This window comes from Chlorocebus sabaeus, chromosome 7 (genome assembly GCF_047675955.1).
Source record: "Chlorocebus sabaeus isolate Y175 chromosome 7, mChlSab1.0.hap1, whole genome shotgun sequence".
NCBI classification, from domain to species: domain Eukaryota; kingdom Metazoa; phylum Chordata; class Mammalia; order Primates; family Cercopithecidae; genus Chlorocebus; species Chlorocebus sabaeus.
The window spans coordinates 12,999,975-13,021,164 of record NC_132910.1 but is presented as its reverse complement, the minus strand read 5'-3'; the positions used below and the strand labels follow the sequence as shown (position 1 = coordinate 13,021,164).

At 39.3% G+C, this 21,190-nt stretch overlaps 1 protein-coding gene across 5 annotated transcripts in view; it reads left to right on the top strand.

Moving 5' to 3' along the window:
• The window catches only part of CRACD (capping protein inhibiting regulator of actin dynamics), a 274,397-nt gene that overhangs the window by 162,467 nt on the left and 90,740 nt on the right, over positions 1 to 21,190 (top strand). Inside the window, exon 1 of one of the 5 annotated variants that reach the window (XM_007998646.3) lies at positions 991 to 1,239. The exons of the other annotated variants lie outside the window; for them this stretch is intronic. The gene's annotated coding sequence lies outside the window, so the exon portion shown is untranslated. Of the gene's footprint in view, positions 1 to 990; positions 1,240 to 21,190 lie in introns of those variants that run through there. 5 annotated transcript variants of the gene reach the window in all.

Below are 21,190 nucleotides of genomic sequence, written 5' to 3'. Positions count from 1 at the left end.
TGGTGGCTCACACCTGTAATCCCAGCACTTTGGGAGGCCGAGGCGGGCAGATCACGAGGTCAGGAGATCAAGACCATCCTGGCTAACGTGGTGAAACCCCGTCTCTACTAAAAATACAAAAAAATTAGCCGGGCGTGGTGGTGGGTGCCTGCAGTCCCAGCTACTCAGGAGGCTGAGGCAGGAGAATGGCGTGAACCTGGGAAGTGGAGCTTGCAGTGAGCGGAGATCACGCCACTGCACTCCAGCCTGGGCAACAGAGCGAGACTCCTTCTCAAAAAAAAAAAAAAAAAAAAAAAAAAAAAGGTTTTCAGTATATTAATGCTGGGGCAACATAAATATTTAGTCCATTGCACTTGTGCATATGATCGAATTGGCATATGATGATTGAATTGGCAGTTTATCAGAATGCATATTTGCTGCCTTGTTTTACTTTATTTGTATCTTGTCTCTTCAACTGGACTATGAGCTCTTGAGAAACAAATCTAAGTCTGTCACCTGTTTATGCCCTTGACAGTCTCCAGCACAATGTCACACATAGAGACAGCACAATAGATATTTGTTGATTGCCTGATTGAAACCATGGATGGTGATCTAGTTAGTTTTTGTTTTTGTTTTTGTTTTTGTTTTTTTTTAAATTCAAAGTGTTTGCTCACTGAATAGTATTACTATCCTCAATTTATCTTTTGGATGCTGAGGTTGAAGGTGACTAAGAGAATTATGCCATTCTTCCGGTTGTTCTAAATGCATTATTGATTAGTAACAGAATTGACTAGCATAAATGTCAGTTGGGGATTTTCTTCCTCTCTTTTATCTTGTGTCATTTTAGCAGAAACTGAAGGATGATTTCCAAGCCTCCTAAAAAAACTGCATGATAAATAACTGCAGGATAAATTAATATGCTCTTAATAGATGAGAGCAAAACAAGGGACCAGGTCTGGCTGTCCTGATTTTGCTTTTCTTGTTCAGCCCACTGGTGGGAGTAGCCCTTGCTCTTGGTTCAGGTCCCAGCTCCTCCCTTGCTTGTCTGTAGCTGTGGGTGAGTCATGGCAACCTTGTTGGCCCTCCCTTTTCCAATTGTAAAAGAGAAATGCATTGCCACCAGATGATGTCTTAAAGCGCCTCCAACTTCTGGAATGGGAGACCCTCTGGAAACACAAAGCTGTGTGGTTGCAGGAAATGGGCTCTTTGCATGATAACTAACTCGTCTTCCTCTCTCCCCCAACCAGATTTCCTGCTGAGGTAAGTAATGTGGAGTGGGTTTTTTGTTCTTTTTCTTCAGCCTTCTGTTCCTTTTATGTATGTCTGGCCTTGTAAATGTGGTGAATAAATGCTATAATTATAACCCTTTTTGACAGCTCTGTAATTTAATTGTAATTCATTCTGAGCATCTATTTAAGACAATGTTGTGTATTGAAGATACAGCTGTTCCAGTCTCATCTGCTAAACTGACAGGCATCGGTTGGAATCATAGTTCCAGTAACTGTAGGAACTTCCGATCTATTCAAGACCAAATAGAGGCTTACACTCTCTGTGTGGGGTGTGTGTGTGTGTGTGTGTATGTGTGTGTGAGTGTGAAAGACTATGTTCCATATCCTAGTTTGACAAAAGTGGTAATGTAGTATTTGGAGAGAAGCAGCATTTAAAATTGGCCTTTGCAGAAATATGAAAATTATTCCGAAGTAGAAAATCTCTCAGGTTTACTTTTTACAGAAAGCTAAGCTGTATATTTTTATTAACATTTAGAGGGGTCCCTCTGTAAACCTGGATTTGATTCCTGGTAGCACTGGCTGGGGGTCATTCTCATCAGATGTCTGAGTTTCCTAGGGACACCACCCTAACAAAATACCACAAACTAGGTGGCTTGAACAACAGACTTATTGATTGTGTAAACCAAGAAGTATCTGAGACAAGTCTCAATCAATTTAGAAGTTTATTTTGCCAAGGTTAAGGACATACTCATGACACAGCCTCAGAAGGTCCTAACAACATTTGCCCAAGGTGGTTGGGCTTCAGCTTGGTTTTATACATTTTAGAGAGACATAAGATATCAGTCAATACATGTAAGATGTACATTGGTTCAGTCCAGAAAGGGGGAGGTAGGGTGGGAGAGGGGAGGGCTTCCAGGTCCTAGGTGGATTGAAAGACTTTCTGGTTGGCAGTTGGTTGAAAGAGTTTATTTAAAGACCTGGAATCAATAGAAGGGAGTGTCTGGGTTAAGATAAGAGGTTGTGGAGACCAAAGTTCTTATTATGCAGATGGAGCCTCCAGGTAGCAGGCTTCAGAGAGAATAGATTGTAAATGTTTCTTATCAGACTTAAAGAGTCCCTTCTGTCAGTATTAAAGTCTCTGTTTTAATGTTAATGCTGGTAAGCTGTGCCTGAATTGCAAATAATTAGGCATATTTGACCACCACTTCCCATAGTGGCCTGAATTGGTTTTTCAGATTAACTTTGGAATGCCCTCGGCCAAGAGGAAGGGTTCATTCAGTTGGTTGTGGGAGCTTAGCATGTTGTTTCTGTTTTACAATCGTGTCACAGTTATGGAGGCTAGAAATCCAAAACCAAAGTGTTGGCAGGGTTGGCTTCTTCTGAGGGCTGTGAGGGAGAATCTTCTTCCTGCCTCTGTCCTGGCTTCTGGTAGCCTCAGGTGTTCCTCGGCTTGTACATGATGTTGCCCCTGTGTCTTTATGTTGTCTTTCTCTAGGTGTGTCTTTGTCTCTAAATTTCCCCTTTCTGCAAGGACATCAGCCTTATTGGATTAGGGCCACCCTAATGACCCCATTTTAACTTGATTACTTCTGTAAAGACGCTATATCCAAATAATGTTACATTCCGAGATAGCAGGGGTGAGGACTTCAAGATATCTTTTGGGGGGGACACAATTTAATCCCTAACAAATGTCTGCTTGAATATGCAGGAATTTTCTTCTTTTCTTTTTTTTTCCTTTCTTTTTTTTCAAGTAGAGACAGGGTCTCACTTGTTATCCAGGCTGGTCTCAAACTCCTGGGCTCAAGCAGTCCTCCTGCTTTGGCCTCCCCAAATACTGGCCTGGTTTCTTTCCCTCCCTTCCCCTTCCTTCCCTTCCCCTCCTTTCTCTTCCCCTCCCCTCCCTCCTTTCCTTCCCTTCTCCCCCCTTTCCCTTCCCTTCTCTTTACTTCTCCCCTCCCTCCCCTCCCCTCCCCGCTTCCCTTCCTTTCCCATCCCTCTTTTCTTTCTTTTCTTTCAGCAGGCTCTCTGTCACCCAGGCTGGAGTGCAGTGGTATGATCATAGCTCACTGTAACCTCAAACTCCTGACCTCAAGCAATTATCTTACTTCAGCCCCACAAAGTGTTAGAATTACAGTCATGAGCCACCATGCCCAGCCTAGAAATTTTCTTCCTATGACTGCAAATAATTTCAGTCCCAAAGGCTTTTAGATAATTTCAGGAAGAATCTCACAAGAATTCTGTATTTCATAATGATATTGTTCTTCTCATTAATTTTGGGCTATAACATAGAGCAATAAATTTACTATCTTTCTTGATATTTTGCCAAGTAGTTGCAGAGTAGTGTGTTATGCCTTTTAACCTTCATTGCCCTGAATATAGCTTCTGGAATATGAGATGTTATGAAAGAATCTATAATGGGGCACCTCAGAACTTTCTTACTGGTAAATGAATTGAAGATGGACTCATCTAATTGAAGATGAATAACTTGCCTCTCCCCCATCCCCTAGTTCTCTTCTTACCTTACTTTTACTCCCTGTTGCAAGAGGAAGTTTGAATATAATTCAAGAAGGTGCTCCTAGTAAGAGGAAAGTCCTTCATTTGAGGATTCTGGTGGGCGAGACCACAGTAGGTTATGAAACAAATTTGAGAACAATAAGATTAAGGAAATGGAATGGAGATAACTCAGTGTAATAGAAATAACAGTAAAATGAATATTAGGGTTTTTTTGGTTTGTTTTTTTGTTTTTTTGGTTTTTTTGGGTTTTTTTTGAGACAGAGTCTTGCTCTGTCGCCCAGGCTGGAGTGCAGTGGTGTGATCTCAGCTCATTGCAACCTCTGCCTCCTGGAAAGTGATTCTCATGCCTCAGCCTCCCGAATAGCTGGAGATTACAGGTGTGTGCCACCACTCCTGACTAATTTTTATATTTTTAGTAGAGATGGGATTTTGCCATGTTGGCCGGGCTGGTCTTGAACTCCTGGCCTCAAGAGAGAACAATAAGATTGTTATTTCAGCCTCCCAAAGTGCTGTGATTACAGACGTGAGCTCCCAGGCCCTGCTGAATTCAATATTAGGAAAACATCCTGGTCAAGGTTATGAAGTCAACTCATGTGATCTTGGAGAAGTATGTTCACCTTTTGTTTAGTAAGTGTTCATTGTGGGGATTGGATCACTAGGTGATTTCTCAGATACTTTCTAGCTTAAAGTTCCATGATTCCAGAGACAGTTAATAGTCATGATTTAGGTCATGATTTAGGTCAGTGCTTAAATGTGTGTGTTTAGTAAGAAGTTGTAAAAGGTATTGGGTAAGAAATTTGTTATAATCTGTGAAAGCATAAATGACCATTTGGTGCATTCAGGCATTTAGGCTTACAGTATAATACTGCAGGCAGATAATATGAAGAAACTAATTGGGAGTATTTGGTTGAAAGAAATACAAGAAAGGAAATAAGATTATATGTGATTGAAAGAGGAAAAAAAGGAATAAAATCACTCAGAAACTTACCTTTGGTACCGTAGGCAGGGCACTGGTCTGGAGGGCCAATTACACTAGCTCCTTCACTGCAGCTTTGATCAGCAGTCATACCTGTATTCTTGTTACTGATCAAGTGTTTTTCTGCAGCCAAATTCTTACTTTCATCATAAACTGAAATACTCCTAAACATACAAGAAAAAAAAGTTAGACTGAAGTCCTTTGTTTTCTGGGAGATTAGCACAGGGATCTAATTAGGGGAACTTGTGATCTCCAGTCTCTGCTCTTGTAACCAGCTGTTGGCTGTCCATAAATAAGCTTGTGGAACTTCACTCTGCTCACTAGGATATGAGACAGTGGGGTTTTCGTTGGTGTATGCCCACGGGTAAGTTGGTGTTCTTTGAAGGAGTCAGATGGCCTGCTGGGGCCTGCCGGAAGAAGGGTACAAGCCTCCCTGCTGCTGTTGGTGTGCTGTGTGAATAATACAAGATGTTGATTTCAGGGACCGTCTGGAATGAAGGCAAACCAATAAATTCATTTTAGTAGACTGGTAAAATTCTTTGCAAGCCTGGCTTTTGATATTCTTTTTGGAATTCCGTTCTTTGAAGTTAGGATTCTTTGGGGAAGGGGTTGGTTGACCATAAGGCATGATCTTTTATTTATTCACTACTGACTAGTACAAATAATAATATGGTACACCGTGACATGTAGTGTATTATAGGCTTAAACAAAGGACTCTGTGGGCATAGTGGATGGCAAAATTGATTAGTCCTAATAGGGGAGCACAGTCCCTGGTAGTTCTGCTTGGGACAAGTGAGGGCAGGCTTCCAAAAGGATGTATCATTTAGCTGGATCTTGAGAGATAGATAGAAAGTAGAAACTCACCAGATAGAGAAGTGAAAAGAAGTTCCAGGTAGAGGGATAATCATGGACAACGAAAGCATTTGGTGTATTCAGAATCCAGTGTCCTTGGGGTTTGTGATTTGTAGTGAGGAGTGGTAAGGCAAACCACTGGAAAGAGGGTAGGTTAGGGCTAGATTATGAAAGGTGTTGAATATTGTGCCGTGCGAGGGAGTTGAACTTGATCCTGTAGTTAAGTGGGAGATACTGTAAGTTTTTAATCATGATCAGATCTGCATTTTAGAATGATCAACCCAACAGCCACATGAAAAATGGATTGGAAAGTACAAGATTGCAGTCAAGAAAATGAATTTGGAAGCTGTTGAAATACTTCACTGAAGAAAAGCAAGAACAGTATCTTTGGCGTACATATTTGTTATTAAGGGGACAAAAGAATATAGGTTAAGATTTTCTTGTAAATGTATAAAAATACATTGAGAAGTTCACATAAAACAGCAGTATTTTGAGGAAAAGGAAATTGGCTTGAGGAATGGGGTGGGAAGAAGAATTCATGACTAAAACCCCAAAGGCAAATGCAACAAAAACCAAAATAAATAAATGGGACCTAATTAAACTAAAAAGTTTCTGCACAGCAAAAGAAATAATCATCAGAGTAAACAGACAACCCACAGAATGGGAGAAAATGCTTGCAAACTATGCAATCTAAGAAAGGATTAATATTCAGAATCTGCAAGGAACTCAAACAAATCAGCAAAAAAACAAAAAACAAAAATCAAAAAACAAAACAAAACAACTCCAAAACCCAAATAATCCCATGAAAAAGTGGGCAAATGACATGAACAGACATTTCTCAAAAGAAGATGTACAAATGGCCAAGAAATGGCCAACAAACATGTGAAAAAATGCCCAACATTACTAATTATTAGGAAAATTCAAATTAAAACCACAGTGCACCACCTATCACCTTACCCGAGCCAGAATGGCTATTATTAAAAAGTCAAAAAACAGTAGATGTTGGCATGGATGTGGTGAATACAGAACACTTTTACACTGCTGGTGGGAATGTAAATTAGTACAAACTCTATGGAAAATAGTATGGAGATGTTTTTTAAAGACCTGAAAGTAGATATACCATTCAACCCAGCAATTCCACTACTGGCTACTGGCTATCTACCCAAAGGAAAAGAAGTCATTATATCAAAATGATGCCTGCACGCATCTGTTTATTGCAGCACAGTTCACAACTGCAAAGATACGGAGCCAATCTGAGTTCCCATCAACCGATGAGTGGATAAAGAAAATGTGGTATACACATATCATAGAATACTACTCAGCCATAAAAAGGAATAAAATAAGGTCTTTTGCAGTGACTTGGATGAAACTGGAGGCTGTTATTTTAATTGAAGTAACACAGGAATGGGAAGTCAAATACTGTATGTTCTCACAAGTGGGAACTAAGCTATGGATATGCAAAGACATACAGAGTAGTATAATGCACTTTGGAGACTCTGAAGTGGGGAGGGTGGGTGGGAAGTGAAGATTAAATACTATGTCTTGGGTACAGTGTACACTCCTTGGGTAAGGGGTGCACTAAAATCTCAGAATTCACCACTATATAATTCATCCATGTAACCAGAAACCACTTGTACCCCAACAACAATTGAAATAAATATATATAGACATATAAGATAAATAAAAATAAATTTAAAAGAATTCACTTTATGCCTTTTTTAACTTTGAATTTTTTCACCTCTGGGAATGTCTTACCTGTTTAAAAATTAAATTAAAGGGCCAGGCGTGGTGGCTCATCCCTGTAATCCCAGCACTTTGGGAGGCCAAAGCTGGTGGATTACTTGAGGTCAGAAGTTCGATCTGGCCAACATGGTGAAACCCCATCTCTACTGAAAACACACACACACACAGATTAGCCGGGTATGTTGGTGGTGTGCGCCTGTAATCCTGGCTACTTGGGAGGCTGAGGCAGGAGAATCACTTGAACCTGGGAGGCTGAGGTTGTAGTGAGCCGAGATCACACCATCACACTCCAGCCTGGGCAACAGAAAAAGACTCCGTCTCAAACAACAACAACGACAAAAATTAATTAAAGAAAGAAAAAAAAAATTAAGAAACCAGTAAACTTTAAAAAAAAAAAAAAAAAAAAAAGCTGGTCTTCACCTTATAATGACCATGGTAAAATCTCCTGAGTAGAAGTTCCTGAAGAAGCTGACAGCAGACAAGAGAGAATGAGCTCCGGAACTAAGGCAGTGTGGCTTTAATCTCTTTTTAATCCAGAGGTTCATCTCTTTTTCTTTTTTCTTGGTTCTTTTCTTTTCTTCCCCCCCCCCCAATAATACCTTGAGTTTGTTCTCTTGAGTCTCCCACAGTCTGGGTTTTGCTAGTTGTATCCCTGTGGTGTACTTAATAAATGTTCCTCTGTCCTCTTTATTTTCTATAAATTGGTGGGGATTGAGGTGCTTTCAGATTTAGATTAATTTTTCCCTTTCAAGACTATTTCATATGTGGTGTGTTCTTCCATCAGGGACAGATCATGCCTCATTTTTGTGGGTCTTCTAGTACTTTTATGGTTTCATTTTTAATATTTTAGTCTTTGTTCTACTTGAAGTCTATCCTGATGTCTGGTGTGAGTGTGGTTCCAACTTTTTCTTTTCCAGTTGGCTGTCCAGCTGTCCCAGCAACACTTATTGAATGGTCTGTCTTTCTCCACTGACTTAAGATGCCATTTTTATCATATAGTAAATTCTCAAATGTATTTGGTCTGTTTTCTGAGCCTTCAGTTCTATTCCATTGATTTATCTATTAATACAACAGTTTCACACTGTTTTGTTACTATTCTTATTATTTTTATTTGTTTAGACAGAGTCTCACTCTGTTCCCAGGCTGAAGTAGAGTGATGCAATCTCAGCTTACTGCATCCTCGAACTTATGGGCTCAAGTGATTCTGCCACCTCAGCCTTCCAAGTAGCTGGGACTACAGGCACTTGCCACCAGGCCTGGCTAATGTTTTAATTTTCTGTGGAGACAAGGTCTTGCTATGTTGCCCAAGCTGGTTTTGAATTCCTGGCCTCAAGCAGTCCTCTGTCCTTGGTTTCCTAGTGTTGGGATTATAAATGTGAGCCACCATGCCTGGCCTGTTTTAATTGTTGAGGTCTGTAAAATATCTTAATATTTGACAGAGCTAGTTTCTTTTTATTACTCTCTTTTTTTTCAGAGCTTTCCTCACTATTCTTTTTTATAGGAATTGCATTTGACTTCTAGGTTAAGAAGAATGTCTTTATGATGTCAGTTTTTCCTATCTGAGGCCACACTATGCTTTTCCATTTGGTCACTTGTCTGTCCTTTAAAAATGACTTGAAATTTTGTTCATGTATCTCCTTCAGGTTTCTATTAAGTTTATGTCTAGGTCTTTTATTGTGTTGGCTCCTATACTTGAGGTCTTTTCGTCTGTTATATCTTCTGTTTGTTATTTATGGAAGCCATTGCTTCACATTCATCAGACTTTCTAAATTTTCCTGTGTTTTAATAGTTTTTCAGGTAATTTTCTTGAGTTTTTCATCATATCATCTGTACATAGTGATGGTTTAATCGAGTTATTTAGGAAAATGCAAATTAAAGCCACAGGGAGATACCTGCCAGCTTACCCCAGCCAGAATGGCTATTATTAAAAAGTAAAAAAAAAAAAAAATAGATGTTGGCATGGATGTGGTGAAAAGGGAATGCTTATACACGACTGGTGGGAATGTAAATTAGTACAACCTCTATGTTATATAGTCTTATACTGACCTAATTTCTTTCTGTTACTTTGGCTTAACCATATACATACTTAATCCTGCTTCAAACATGTTTTTTCTTCAGTTGCTAGTTCTAATTTACCACATAGTGTCTTTTGGCTTAAAGCCAGCTCTTCCAGTGTGAGACTGCTCCTGGAAGCAGGTGACCTCACTGTCTCCTTTACCCTGAAGCTGGGAGCCAACTGTCCTCAATTGGTAAAAGATCTGGAGAGGGTTGAGTGTCAGAGGATAAAGCCTTAGGCCATGTGCCCTTCATTGTCTACCTTAAGTCTTCACTCTTTGGTCTCCACACACTTATTCTTGCAAGGAGATTAGCTCTTCATTTGTGATCTTCTCTCAACATGGTTATTTATTTATTATTATTATTAATTTGAGATGGTGTCTTGCTCTCCCGCCCAGGCTAGAGTACAGTGGCATGATCTTGGCTTACTGCAACAACCTCTGCCTCCCGGGTTCAAGCGATTCTCCTGCCTCACCCTCCCAGAGTAGCTGGGATTACAGCACATACCACCACACCTGGCTAATTTTTTTTGTAGTTTTAGTACAGACAGGGTTTCGCCATGTTGGCCAGGCTAGTCTCAAACTCCTGACCTCAGATGATCAACCCACCTAGGCCTCCCAAAGTGCTGGGATTACAGGCGTGAGCCACCGTGCCAGCCTCAACATGGTTATTTTTGAATAAAGACATTTTGATTGAATATTCCTCTTCTATGTCTTTCTCATCTTGATCTTGATCTTTTCTTTTTCCTTCATCTCTTCGGCCTCCCTGAACCTGTTTCTTCTTATCTGCCTTCCATTTATTTCTCTCATCTTCTATTTCTCTTCCATATTTCTCTTTCCCCAAGTACCCCTTATTCTTTGTATTATATTTGATTTTGAGTCTTAGGGGTGCCTAAAGTCTTACTATAAAGGGAAAAAATCATACACCTTGATTTACAATACTTGATTAGGTAGAAATATTTAGGACTTCCCTTTCGTTCATCATTGTGAAAGTGAGACAGGAATGACCAGTTAGTAAAGCAGGATTATCATGCCCAGTCTATCTAATGTCTTCCTGGGCCTTTAGGAAGTAATTCAAGATCATAACATTAGCTGTGAAATAATTTTTGAGATATTACTGTATAATACAAGGAAGTCTCCATTTTTAGGTAGAACCCATTCTTGGAAGTCACATCTTCAAGCTGTTGCTGTAAGGCAGAATCCTGAATTTGCTTTCCATCCTGCTCTTCAACTTTCTCCTTGTCCATTTAGATACTATTCAGTGTCACCGGAAAATACAATGAATGTGTGAATGGAACCCTGAAAGTGAAATATTGGGCCTGAATGAGCATAACAGCAAAATGTGAAGTTGTAAGAAGTGGGGCCTTCTTATCCACATATGGTTATGTCGGATTTTCTACCAAGGTTGGAGTCATGTTCCTTAAGGGCAGAAATCATGCCTTAATCATCATTGAATGTAGGACTCTGACTATCCCAGAGGAGGCACATTATAAATATTTGACGATTTGGTGAACTAAACTAGACCAAACCATCCCATTAGATGGGCACATTGTTTGAGATCTAGGAATTGTGTTGTGAGATTGGTGGTTTGATATAGATCACCTTTCAGTCCTGGTATATTCCATTGTAGATCAGCTGCTGAGAATGAGAGAGGAGAAACGCAGATACAAGAGCAATGAAATGAGTTTTCTTGGCCCTTTTGTGTTGGCTCAATTAACCTCCATTCCTTAGGGACTCCAGAGGTCTATAGTGCAGTAAATTTCATTATGATGATTCTGAGTTAACAAAAAAGGGTAGAATTTTGTTCTGTATGCTCTGTTGCTAAGAGAAAATTTGAGAAATCCATTTAAAATAGTGCTGTAGTTTTGATGTTTGTCCCCCAAACCTCATGTTGAAATTTGATCTCCAGTGTTGGACGTGGGGCCTAATGGGAGGTGTTTGGGACATGGTAGGGGATGAATCCCTCATGAATAGGTGAATGCCCTCCCTGTGGGCCAAGGAAAGGTGAGTGAGTTCTCTATTTGTTCCCAGGAGCTGGTTGTTAAAAAGAGCCTGGCACCTGCCTTCCTTCCCTCTTTCTTTTCCTCTCCTTCACACCTCTCTCTCTGTGTGTCTCTTTCTCTGTGTGTGTCTCTCTCTCTCTCTCTCTCTCTCTCTCTCTTTCTTTCCTCGTTCTCTCTCTCTCTCCCTTCCTTCTTCCCTCTGGCTTCTTCTCCTTTGCCATGTGATCACTACACTTACCAGCGTCCCTTTGCCTTACACCCTAAGTGGAAGTAGCCCGACCCCTCACCGGAAGCCAAGCAGATACTGGCACCATACTTCTTATACAGCCTGCAGACGTGGGAGCCAAATAAAGCGCCTTTCTTTATCAATTACTCAACCTTGGATGTTCCTTGTTAGCAACACAAATGGACTAAAACAGGATTCCAATAAAAGTGGTCATTATAATGTGAGAGATATACTTTTGTTAACTCAAAATCCGCTACTTCCTGTGGTCAGATAAGCAAATTGTTGCTGTAAATAGTGTGACTATTATATAAAGAACTCATTTTCTTTTTCTGCTCGTAACATTTCTTCTGAACATAAGCATTAGGGAATAATCATAGCCAGACACAGTACAAAAGTGCTAGAAAATTTCAGGCCTGAGACGCAAGAGTGGGTAAAAGAATCTCAACTTCACTGGTAGATACACTAAGTTAGAGTGGTTACGTGATAAAGTCATACAACAACACATCATTAATAACAGAAGGAAACTTCCTGGTCTTTCTGAATCTACTGACAGCTTCTGGGTCTCCCTTGCCAAAAATTGCTTTATGATCCCCTTATAAAAGGCAGAACTAGATTTTAGAGCAGAGATCGGCCAACTTTTGTAAAGGGCCAGATAGTAAATATTTTAGGCTTTGCGGGCCACGTAGACTGGCTGCAACTGTTCAACTCCATCTTCACAGTGCACAAATAGCCACAGCAGGGCTTAAACAAATGGGTATTCCAATACAACTTTATTTAAACAACAAATATGGGCCACACTTTGATTTAGAGAATCACCTGGGTTTTTTAAATGAGTGCTGTTTCTCATGATCAGCAAGAAGTGTGTTATATCTCGCAATACACACTGCCTTACAGGAGGTAGCTGTGTCCTAGGACACAATCCACCAGTGGTCTGCCTGGTCGTATTCTCCTTCTTTTTTTCTTTCCCTCTCCCTGCCTTTTAGGAACCACTTACCCTATACCTGTAGTTTAGACCTGGCTCAGTATTGAAGCTAATTCTTTACAAAGCAGGATATGTGTAAGGAGCATCAGGTCAGCCATGCTGCGTGTTCTCCTTTTGGTGTATACCCCATTTCAGGTCCTAGGCCCCTACCCTGTCCCCACCTTGGAGCCTTCCTGGTACCCCCGTTACTCCAAGACTGAAATTCTGCCTCTCCCCCTAACCCCAGTCATTTCAGGGACCGTGTCCTCATATGATGCTAGGCAATGTACAGAAACAAAAATTTGCCTGACTTTTGTTACTGTGTACTTAATCTGTACTGGACGATGGTATATGTTCATGGATAAAAGTATATTATAACACTCTCTACAAAAAAAAAATTTGGTCTTCTCACAGAAACAAGACTTCAGTACGTTAAACTTAACAACTGTGATTTACTGTAAATTATATTGAGTATAATTAAATGTTAAAATATATAATTCAGGCATTAATTACCTAGGTAGAAGATTATATCTACCAGACACATGTGCTAAGCCTTGAAGGCTATACAGAATTTGCCTAGGTAGGCCAGGATGGTAGCTCATGCCTGTAATCCCATAATCTCAGTAGTTTGGGAGGCCAAGGTGGGAGGATCGCTGGAACCCAGGAGTTCAGGACCAGCCTGGTTAACATAACGAGACCCCATCTCTACCAAAAAAAAAAAAAAAAGAATTTGGTTATGTAGAAACCAAGAATGGAAGGCATTCCAGGTGAGGGTGTTACTGTTGTTATGAGGGAAGCAGCTAGTGTGGGTTGCAGAGAAATGGGAGAGAAGGTCAGACAGGTGAAGGCACCAGATTGAGAAGGACCTGAAAAGCCACACTGAGGTTGTGGACTTTTATCAAGAGGACAGCAGAGAACATCTCATGGTACTTTATGTAGGTTAGTGAAAAGTATGTTGTGATAGAAGAATGATGGACTAAAACCCAGAAGTTAAAGGTTCCTGTTTCAATCCTGCCATTTATTGACTATGAGACCTCAGAGTCATTGTATAAAATCCTCAAGCCTATGTATTTGACAAATGACAAGTACATAGCGCAGAGATGTGATGAGGATAAAGTGAGAAAATAGTTGTGAAAAATGTTTTGAAAGTCATACATAAGGTTTTCCACAAATGTAAGAAATTGCAGTGATACTATAACAGTGGTGATGCAGGAAAATTATGCTCGCAGGCATAAGCAAAATGAATTGTAATGGGCAAAGCTAAACAGCAGAGATAGCTTGTTTCAGTAGCACAGTGGGGTGGTTTGAATGTATGTGTTTCTCCAAAATTCATTATGTTGGAACCTAATCCCCACGGTGATGATATTCGAAGGTGGGGCCTTTGGGAGGTGGGTCTGCCCTTATGAATGGGATTTATGCCCTTTTGACCTAGAGCTCCTTTTGCCCTTCCATCTCTTCCGCTCTGTGAGGACACCACGTTTGTCCCTTCTTTGCCCTTTTGCCATATGAGAAGGCAGCAAGAAGGCGTCATTTGTGAGGAACAGGGCTCTCACCAGACACTGAATATTCTGGCACCTTGGTCTTAGACTTCCCAGCCTCTGTGACCATAAGAAATAAATGTTTATTGTTTATAAATTACACAGTCTAAGGTATTTTGTTTTAGCAGCCTGAATGGACTAAGATACATGTGAATGAATGGAAAAGGGCCTCACCATGCCATGTATGGATTACCAACTGAGGAATAACTCAAACACAATAAGAAATCCACAATAAAACTGTATTGAGCATATATCCTGATGCTTCTTAGCTGATACAAATACCACCTCATGATCATCATTGTAAACATCCTTTCTAAATGCACTGTATGGTACCTTCTGAATAAAGGAAAGCTTGCCTTTTTGCAAACTCAGCCAGGGGTAAGGTGTATAGCAGAATGCAGGAGCTCATTTTCATCTTCATTGCTTTCATTGCTACCCCTGCATAACTGTGTGGTTTATCACTGGATGTCTTATTACAGCTCTCCAGGACTCAGTTCCTTTATAATGATGGACAAACAACTAATGGGGTAAAACTCTGAGCAAGTATGACTGCTTAGCAATTACAACTTTTGTTTGGAAAAAGAAAAGCATGTCTTTATGTTTGCCCCTGCACTATGGATTTTCTGCTTGTTATTTCCTTGTGTCTTTTATCTTCCCATTAAAGCATGAAAATAGTTCATGTCTCTCCCCATCTGTTCACCACATTAATTGCCCCGGGCAGGAAGAACTTTCTTCAGTATAGGTCTTCTTCCTCTTTGTGGTTTTAAGTCCATTACATACACCAGCTGCTTTACTGTTTGACATCTTAATCTTCTTATTGATTTTGGGGTACGTCCTTGGTGCCAGCTAAGCAGGTTAGGTATGGTGACTGAGGTGACCCTTAGCTCCTTTGATAAAAAGCATGCAGGGCTTTTTCTGCATGTAATGAACCATGGGTGGTGATTTGGCCCTTTCAAGTTGAAAAGCAGGTATATATCAATTTTTCTATTAAACAGCATGTACTGAGCACTGCTGTCTGTCTGTGGTGGCCCCGGTGGGGGACACAAAGACACAGGTCATTGTCATTGTTCCTACTCAAAAAGTAGTGGTGTGTTAGAAAAGATGAAATGGAGTCAGAAGGTCTAGTTATGCAGCTAACTTGCCTCATAGCCTTGCTTTAGCTTATTTTTCTAGAAAATGAAGGGATTGAACCTGAACAATGGTTTTCATGCAGTGTTTCTGAAAGATTCTTGGCACTTAGGACCTGTCACCGAGGGCTGAGCTTAGGCTCCTAAGGTCTTCAGAGTGCTGCAAGTCTCTCTCTTGTATATATTAGGTTTCTGTATAAAATTTCAAATAAAGGTCTTCAGAGCTGAAAGTATTTGCAAGCAGGTGGACTAAATGAGTTCCAGCATTTCTTTCAATTCTCATTTTCTGTGAGCCTACAACTACAACAAAATATAACAACATAAATAAGTTCATGCAAGATTTTGTGACAGAATTCAGTATCAGTTGTTCAACAAGTACTGACTAAATTGCTTGTCGATTGGAGAATGTCATCGCTTCTGATCATCATAGCTGTCTTCAGGTAGGTACCTTATGGACTTGGACCACCATATATATGTGGAATTTAATACGGTTGGTTGTCCTGGAAAATATAGAAAAGTAAAAAACAAAACAAAAAAATGAAAAAGAAAAAGAAAAAATTATTAACAAACACTTTACCTAAAGGGAATCACTCTTACACTTCTGATTTATTTTCCTTCTAGGCTACGTTCTTGAACATCATGATATTTTAACATAGTTTTGAAATACACACACACACACACACACACGGACACACACGCACACACACTGAGTTTATCCTGACTTTCTGTTTAACCCTAGAATATAGATTTTTTTCTAAGTGCCCCAAGAGAAGAGGCAGTATCTATTGTCCAGCAATACATATCCAACAGATTGCTCAATGCCTGGACAATGGTAGGTGCTCAATAAGTATTCACTAATGAAATTACTTGTTAAATAAATATCATGCAAATATTAATAATGTATGTTTCTGCCTGTTCTCTAATATTAAAAGCTTCTGTTGCTTATCTTCTAAAGCTGACTGTAGGCATGTGTAACCCAGAAGCTCCAATCCTGTGAATACCCAGCAGAAATGCATGCATTTATTCACTGAAAGACATGCTGTGGAGTGTTATAAGACCAACACTAATAATAGGAAGAACGAGAAACTACCCAAATGCCTATCAACCTAAGTTGAGATAAATATGTGGATTCTCACAATGTATAGCATTGTAAAGCAGCAATGGTAATGAGCAATCCACAACCATACACAAGCCAGATACAAGAGAGTGCATGCTACGTGATTCCATTTCCATTTTCATAAAGTACAGGAAAAGCCAAGTCAGGATAGGGAGCATGAGAAGACTTCTAGATGCTGCTGTTGGATTTTTTGATCGGGATGCTGGTGTCCATTTTTCAAAAACTCATCAAGTGTTAAAATGTGGCTGTTCTTTGACCTAGCAATTTACGTATTCAGACTTTATATTCGAGCAGCTATAAAATGGACCTTCCAATGATTAAGTCACTGAAGAACGTGTGTTGCGTATATACTATGCACCATGAAGAAATACCCAAGGATGTACAAAAAATATCAGTGAATAATAGTGTTTATTGCAGTTGTAATAAGTTACAAACACGGAGAAAAATGAAAGCCAACTCCACTCTCCCATGGTAGGAGCATATATATGTACAGTAATTCCGCCTTCCTGCTCCTTACCTCTTTGTGTTTCTGCTCTCCTACTCATCCCCAGGCAACCACTAATCTGCTTCCTGTCACTATAGATTAGTTTACATTTTCTAGAATTTTATATAATGGAATCATACAGTATGTTCTCTTTTTTATCTGCCTTTTTAAACTCAACATAATTATTCTGATTAACTCAGATTCCTCTATGTTATAGCATGTACAAATGCTCTAACATTCCTTTTTATTGCCAAGTTAATTCCTTTTTATCACCAGGTAGTATTCCATTGTTTGGTTATATCACAATTTGTTTATCCCCTCTTGATGGACATTTGGATTGTCTCCTATTTGGGGCTTCTTTGAATATTCTAGATGTCTTTCATTTTGGTTGGGCATGTTTTCATTTCTCTTGGTTAAATACCTAGGAGTGAAATGGCTGGATCCTAAGGTAGATGTATGCTTAACTTTTTAAGCAGTTACCCAAGTGTTTTCCAAAGTTGCATTCCCATCACAGTATATGAGGTCCCTTTTGCCACATCCTTGCCAACAGTTAGCATACAGTGTCTTTGTAGTTTTAGCTAATGTAATAGGTGCTTAGCACTATAGTTTAAAACATGCATCTTTCTTTTTTTTTTTTTTTTTTTTTTTTGAGATGGAGTCTCACTCTGTCACCCAGGCTAGAGTGCAGTGGCATGATCTCGGCTCACTGCAAACTCTGCCTCCTGGTTTCAAGAGATTCTCCTGCCTCAGCCTCTGGGATTACAGGTGCCCGCCACTAGGCCCAGCTAATTTTTTTTTTTTTTTTTTTTTGTATTTTTAGTAGAGACAGGGTGTCACCATATCGACCAGGCTGGTCTTGAACTCCTGACCTCAAGTGACCCACCCGCCTCAGCGTCCCTAAGTGCTGGGATTACAGGCTTAAAACATGCATCTTTCTTAATAACTAGTTTTACATAACATTTTTTTCATGTGCTTATTTGCCATTTGTATATCTACTTTGTGAAATGTTCATATCTTTTCTCAGTTTTTAATTAGATGATTTGTTTACTTATATTAACTTGGGTGAGTTTTAAAATATATTTTGGATTCAAATGCTGTGTTAGGTATAGAATTTATCAATATCTTCTCCAAGTCTATAACTTATAATTTCAGTCTCTTAAAAGTATCTTTGGAAGGGCAGGTTTTTAAATTTTTATTTTATTTTATTTTTAGAGACAGGGCCTTGCTATATTGCCCAGGCTGAACTCCTGGGCTCAAGAGATCCACCTGCCTTAGTCTCCTGAGTAGCTAGAGCTATAGACATGCATCGCTGTGCATAGGAATATACAGTTGTTTTTTTAACCATCATTTGTTGAAATGTCTAACATTTCTTCACTAAATTGCCTTTACATCTTTGGTCAAAAATCAGTTGTCAGTATATACATGAGCTGGACTCTGTATTGTTTATCTTTCTTGTCTTCTGATTTGTCTTTTATCTAGTTATTTTTATGCCAGTACCACACTGTATTACTTGATTACTGCTCCTTTATAAGACTTAAAGTCAGATAGTGTTATTTCCCCAGTTTTGTTCATCTTTTAAAAACTTGTTTTGGCAACTTTAGATACTTCGCAGTTTCATATGAATTTGAGAATCAGTCAGCTTCAACAAAACTGCCTGATGAGAATTTGATTGGGATTCTGTTGAATCTATAAGTCAATCTGGGGAGAATTAATAACAATATTGAGTCTTCCAACCCGTGTATATGGTATATCTCTCCAATTATTTAGGTTATTTTTTATTTCTCTTATAATTGTTTTGTAGTTTTCAGCATACAGATGTTTCATATCTTTTGTCAGATTTATCCCTAACTATGTTCTATTTTACAAATGGTGTCATTTTTGTAATTTCAATTTTCAGTTTATTATGTAGAAAGACAGTTGATTTCTATATATTGATGTATCCTGCAATCTCTCTGGACTCACTAGATCTAGTAGACTCCATCATTTTTAATAATAGCTTTATTGAGATATAATTCACACACCAAAAAATTCACCCTTTTAAAGTATACAACTCAGTGTTTTTTACTATATTCACAGTGTCATGCAGCCATCACCACTATCCAATTTTAGAGTTTTCATCACCCTTGAAACAAATTGATACTCAGTATCACCCTTGAAACAAATAGATACTCAGTAGCAGTCACTCTGTGTTCCTCCTCTCTGATAGACCCTGGCAATCACTGACCTGTTTTCTGTCCCCTGGTTTTGCCTTATCAGACTATCAGAATAAATGGAATTACTCTGGCTTCTTTCACGTAGCGTAATGTGAAGGTTCATCCATATTGTAGCATGAATAAGTATTTCATTCCTCTTATGACTAAATAATATTTTCCATTGTGTGGATCGGTATAACATCTTGTTAATTTATCAGTTGATGGATATTTATTTAGGTTCTTCCCACTTATCAACAGTGATAGATAACACTGCTATGAACATTGTGTGGTGATTCCATAAATTTTTAAACTCTGTTTGTTATAATAAAACTATTATTTTTGTAAAAAGGGAAAATAATGAAACAAAGCTTAGAGAAAAATGATTAAAGAGTCAACCAAGAATGGTTAAAGAGCCAGGATTTGATAGGGTAAAGGAAAGGCATGGAGTAGGACAAAGGTAACCACCAGGTTTAAAGCCTTAGCGGTACTAGAAACTGGGAAACGGTGGGGGTATTGATTAATTCATTTTCATATGACAATTAGATATGATGTGGCTTCAAGTGAAAATGTTTCAGTAGACAACTGGAACATAAGTAGAAGACTAAAGCTGAACATATAGGCTTAGAAATTAGTATAGTGGTGCTATTAAAGCCAAGGGAATGATTTTCTGCTAAGCACAATCAGGAATTTAAGCAAGATACACCCTCTGTTCCACCTCCAATTTAATTCATAGAGTAGAGTCCTGTTGTGTTTAAGGGCATGTTTTCAACAATTCATTGCATTTGTATGCATACTGTGATATAGTAGACTTTAACGTGTCTACAAACTATGGATTTTAAAAGAAATAAAATGCCTTACCCTATATTCACATGATTGTATCCTTGAAGATACAGTGGGAGTACGGGAAAAAATTGTAAAAGCTCCCGTTAAGTCTTATCTGACCAAATGCCATAAAGCAATACATCTTGCGGTATTTGTCAGGTCAGAGCTTTCATCAAAAACAGATAAGACATCCCGAGCTGGAGCCACCTGGATTTGCATAAACCATTTCAGGATTCTGTTTAGGAACAATGAAATATTACAGAACTTAGAAGCTTTCATTTTGTGAGATGTCTATGGGAAGATAATTTTAGAGGTTATTTTTATTTCCTTGGGGAAACAAGAGAGAGATTAGCATGCTCTGTAGTGCCACAGACTCATTAAATACCAGCTCACATCTCTATCAGTAAAAGCTAAGTTTTTTGAGTAGCGGAATTGCTCTCTTTGAACAAAAGTATCAGACAAACCATTTGTCTAGCACTCACAGTTGCACAAGTGTACAGTCTCTCAGGACAGCGGCAGCAAAGTACTAATTGAAGGTCACACACCACATGCTCAGAGTAGAAAGTACGACCATGTCCAGATTCGTCTGTTAACTGCTCCCACACCCACAAATGCTCATTGTTGATAGTAGATTCAGCTTTTGAAACAACAGTCTAAGCAACCATACAGGAAAAAATGGATTGGTTTGGCTATAGAAAATTTAAAACTTTTATGATCTCATTCACACAGGAAAAGACAAACTACATGCATCTATATCTGTGTAGATGCACCTACAAGACAAGGGTTGGGAAGGAGGAGTTCAAGAGGGCATGCTTTCTCTGGCCAGAGTTCTAAGACAAGAACATATTTTCCGACTGTGGGTTTGCCCTGCCTACCATCTGTGCATGAATCTGGGCCTCCACCACAGCCTGAGTTATCTGGACTGGGTAGCTGGTGGCTGTTAAGAACTGAATTGTGTCCTTGAAAAATGCTATGTTGGAATCTTAATCCCCAGGACCTCAGAATGTGACCTTACTTAATAAAAACAGGGTCTTTACAAAGGTGATGCCGTTACAGTAAGGTCATCAGGGTGGGCCCTAATCCAGCATGACTGATGTCCTTAAAAGGGGGACTTTGGAGAGAAAAACATGCTCAAGGAAGAGGATGTGAAGGCTATGTGAAGAGACTGGAGTGATGTGTCTACAAGCCAAAGAACACCAAAGATCGTCAGCCACCACCTGAAGCTGGAAGAGGAAAGGAAAGCTCTTCCCCTAGGGCCTTCAGAGGGAACATAGCCCTTGATCTCAGACTTCCCCTCTAAGAACTGAGGGAGAATCAACGTCTTTTGTTTAAGCCTCCCATGTTGTGGTACTTTATTGTGGCAGCCTGAGCAA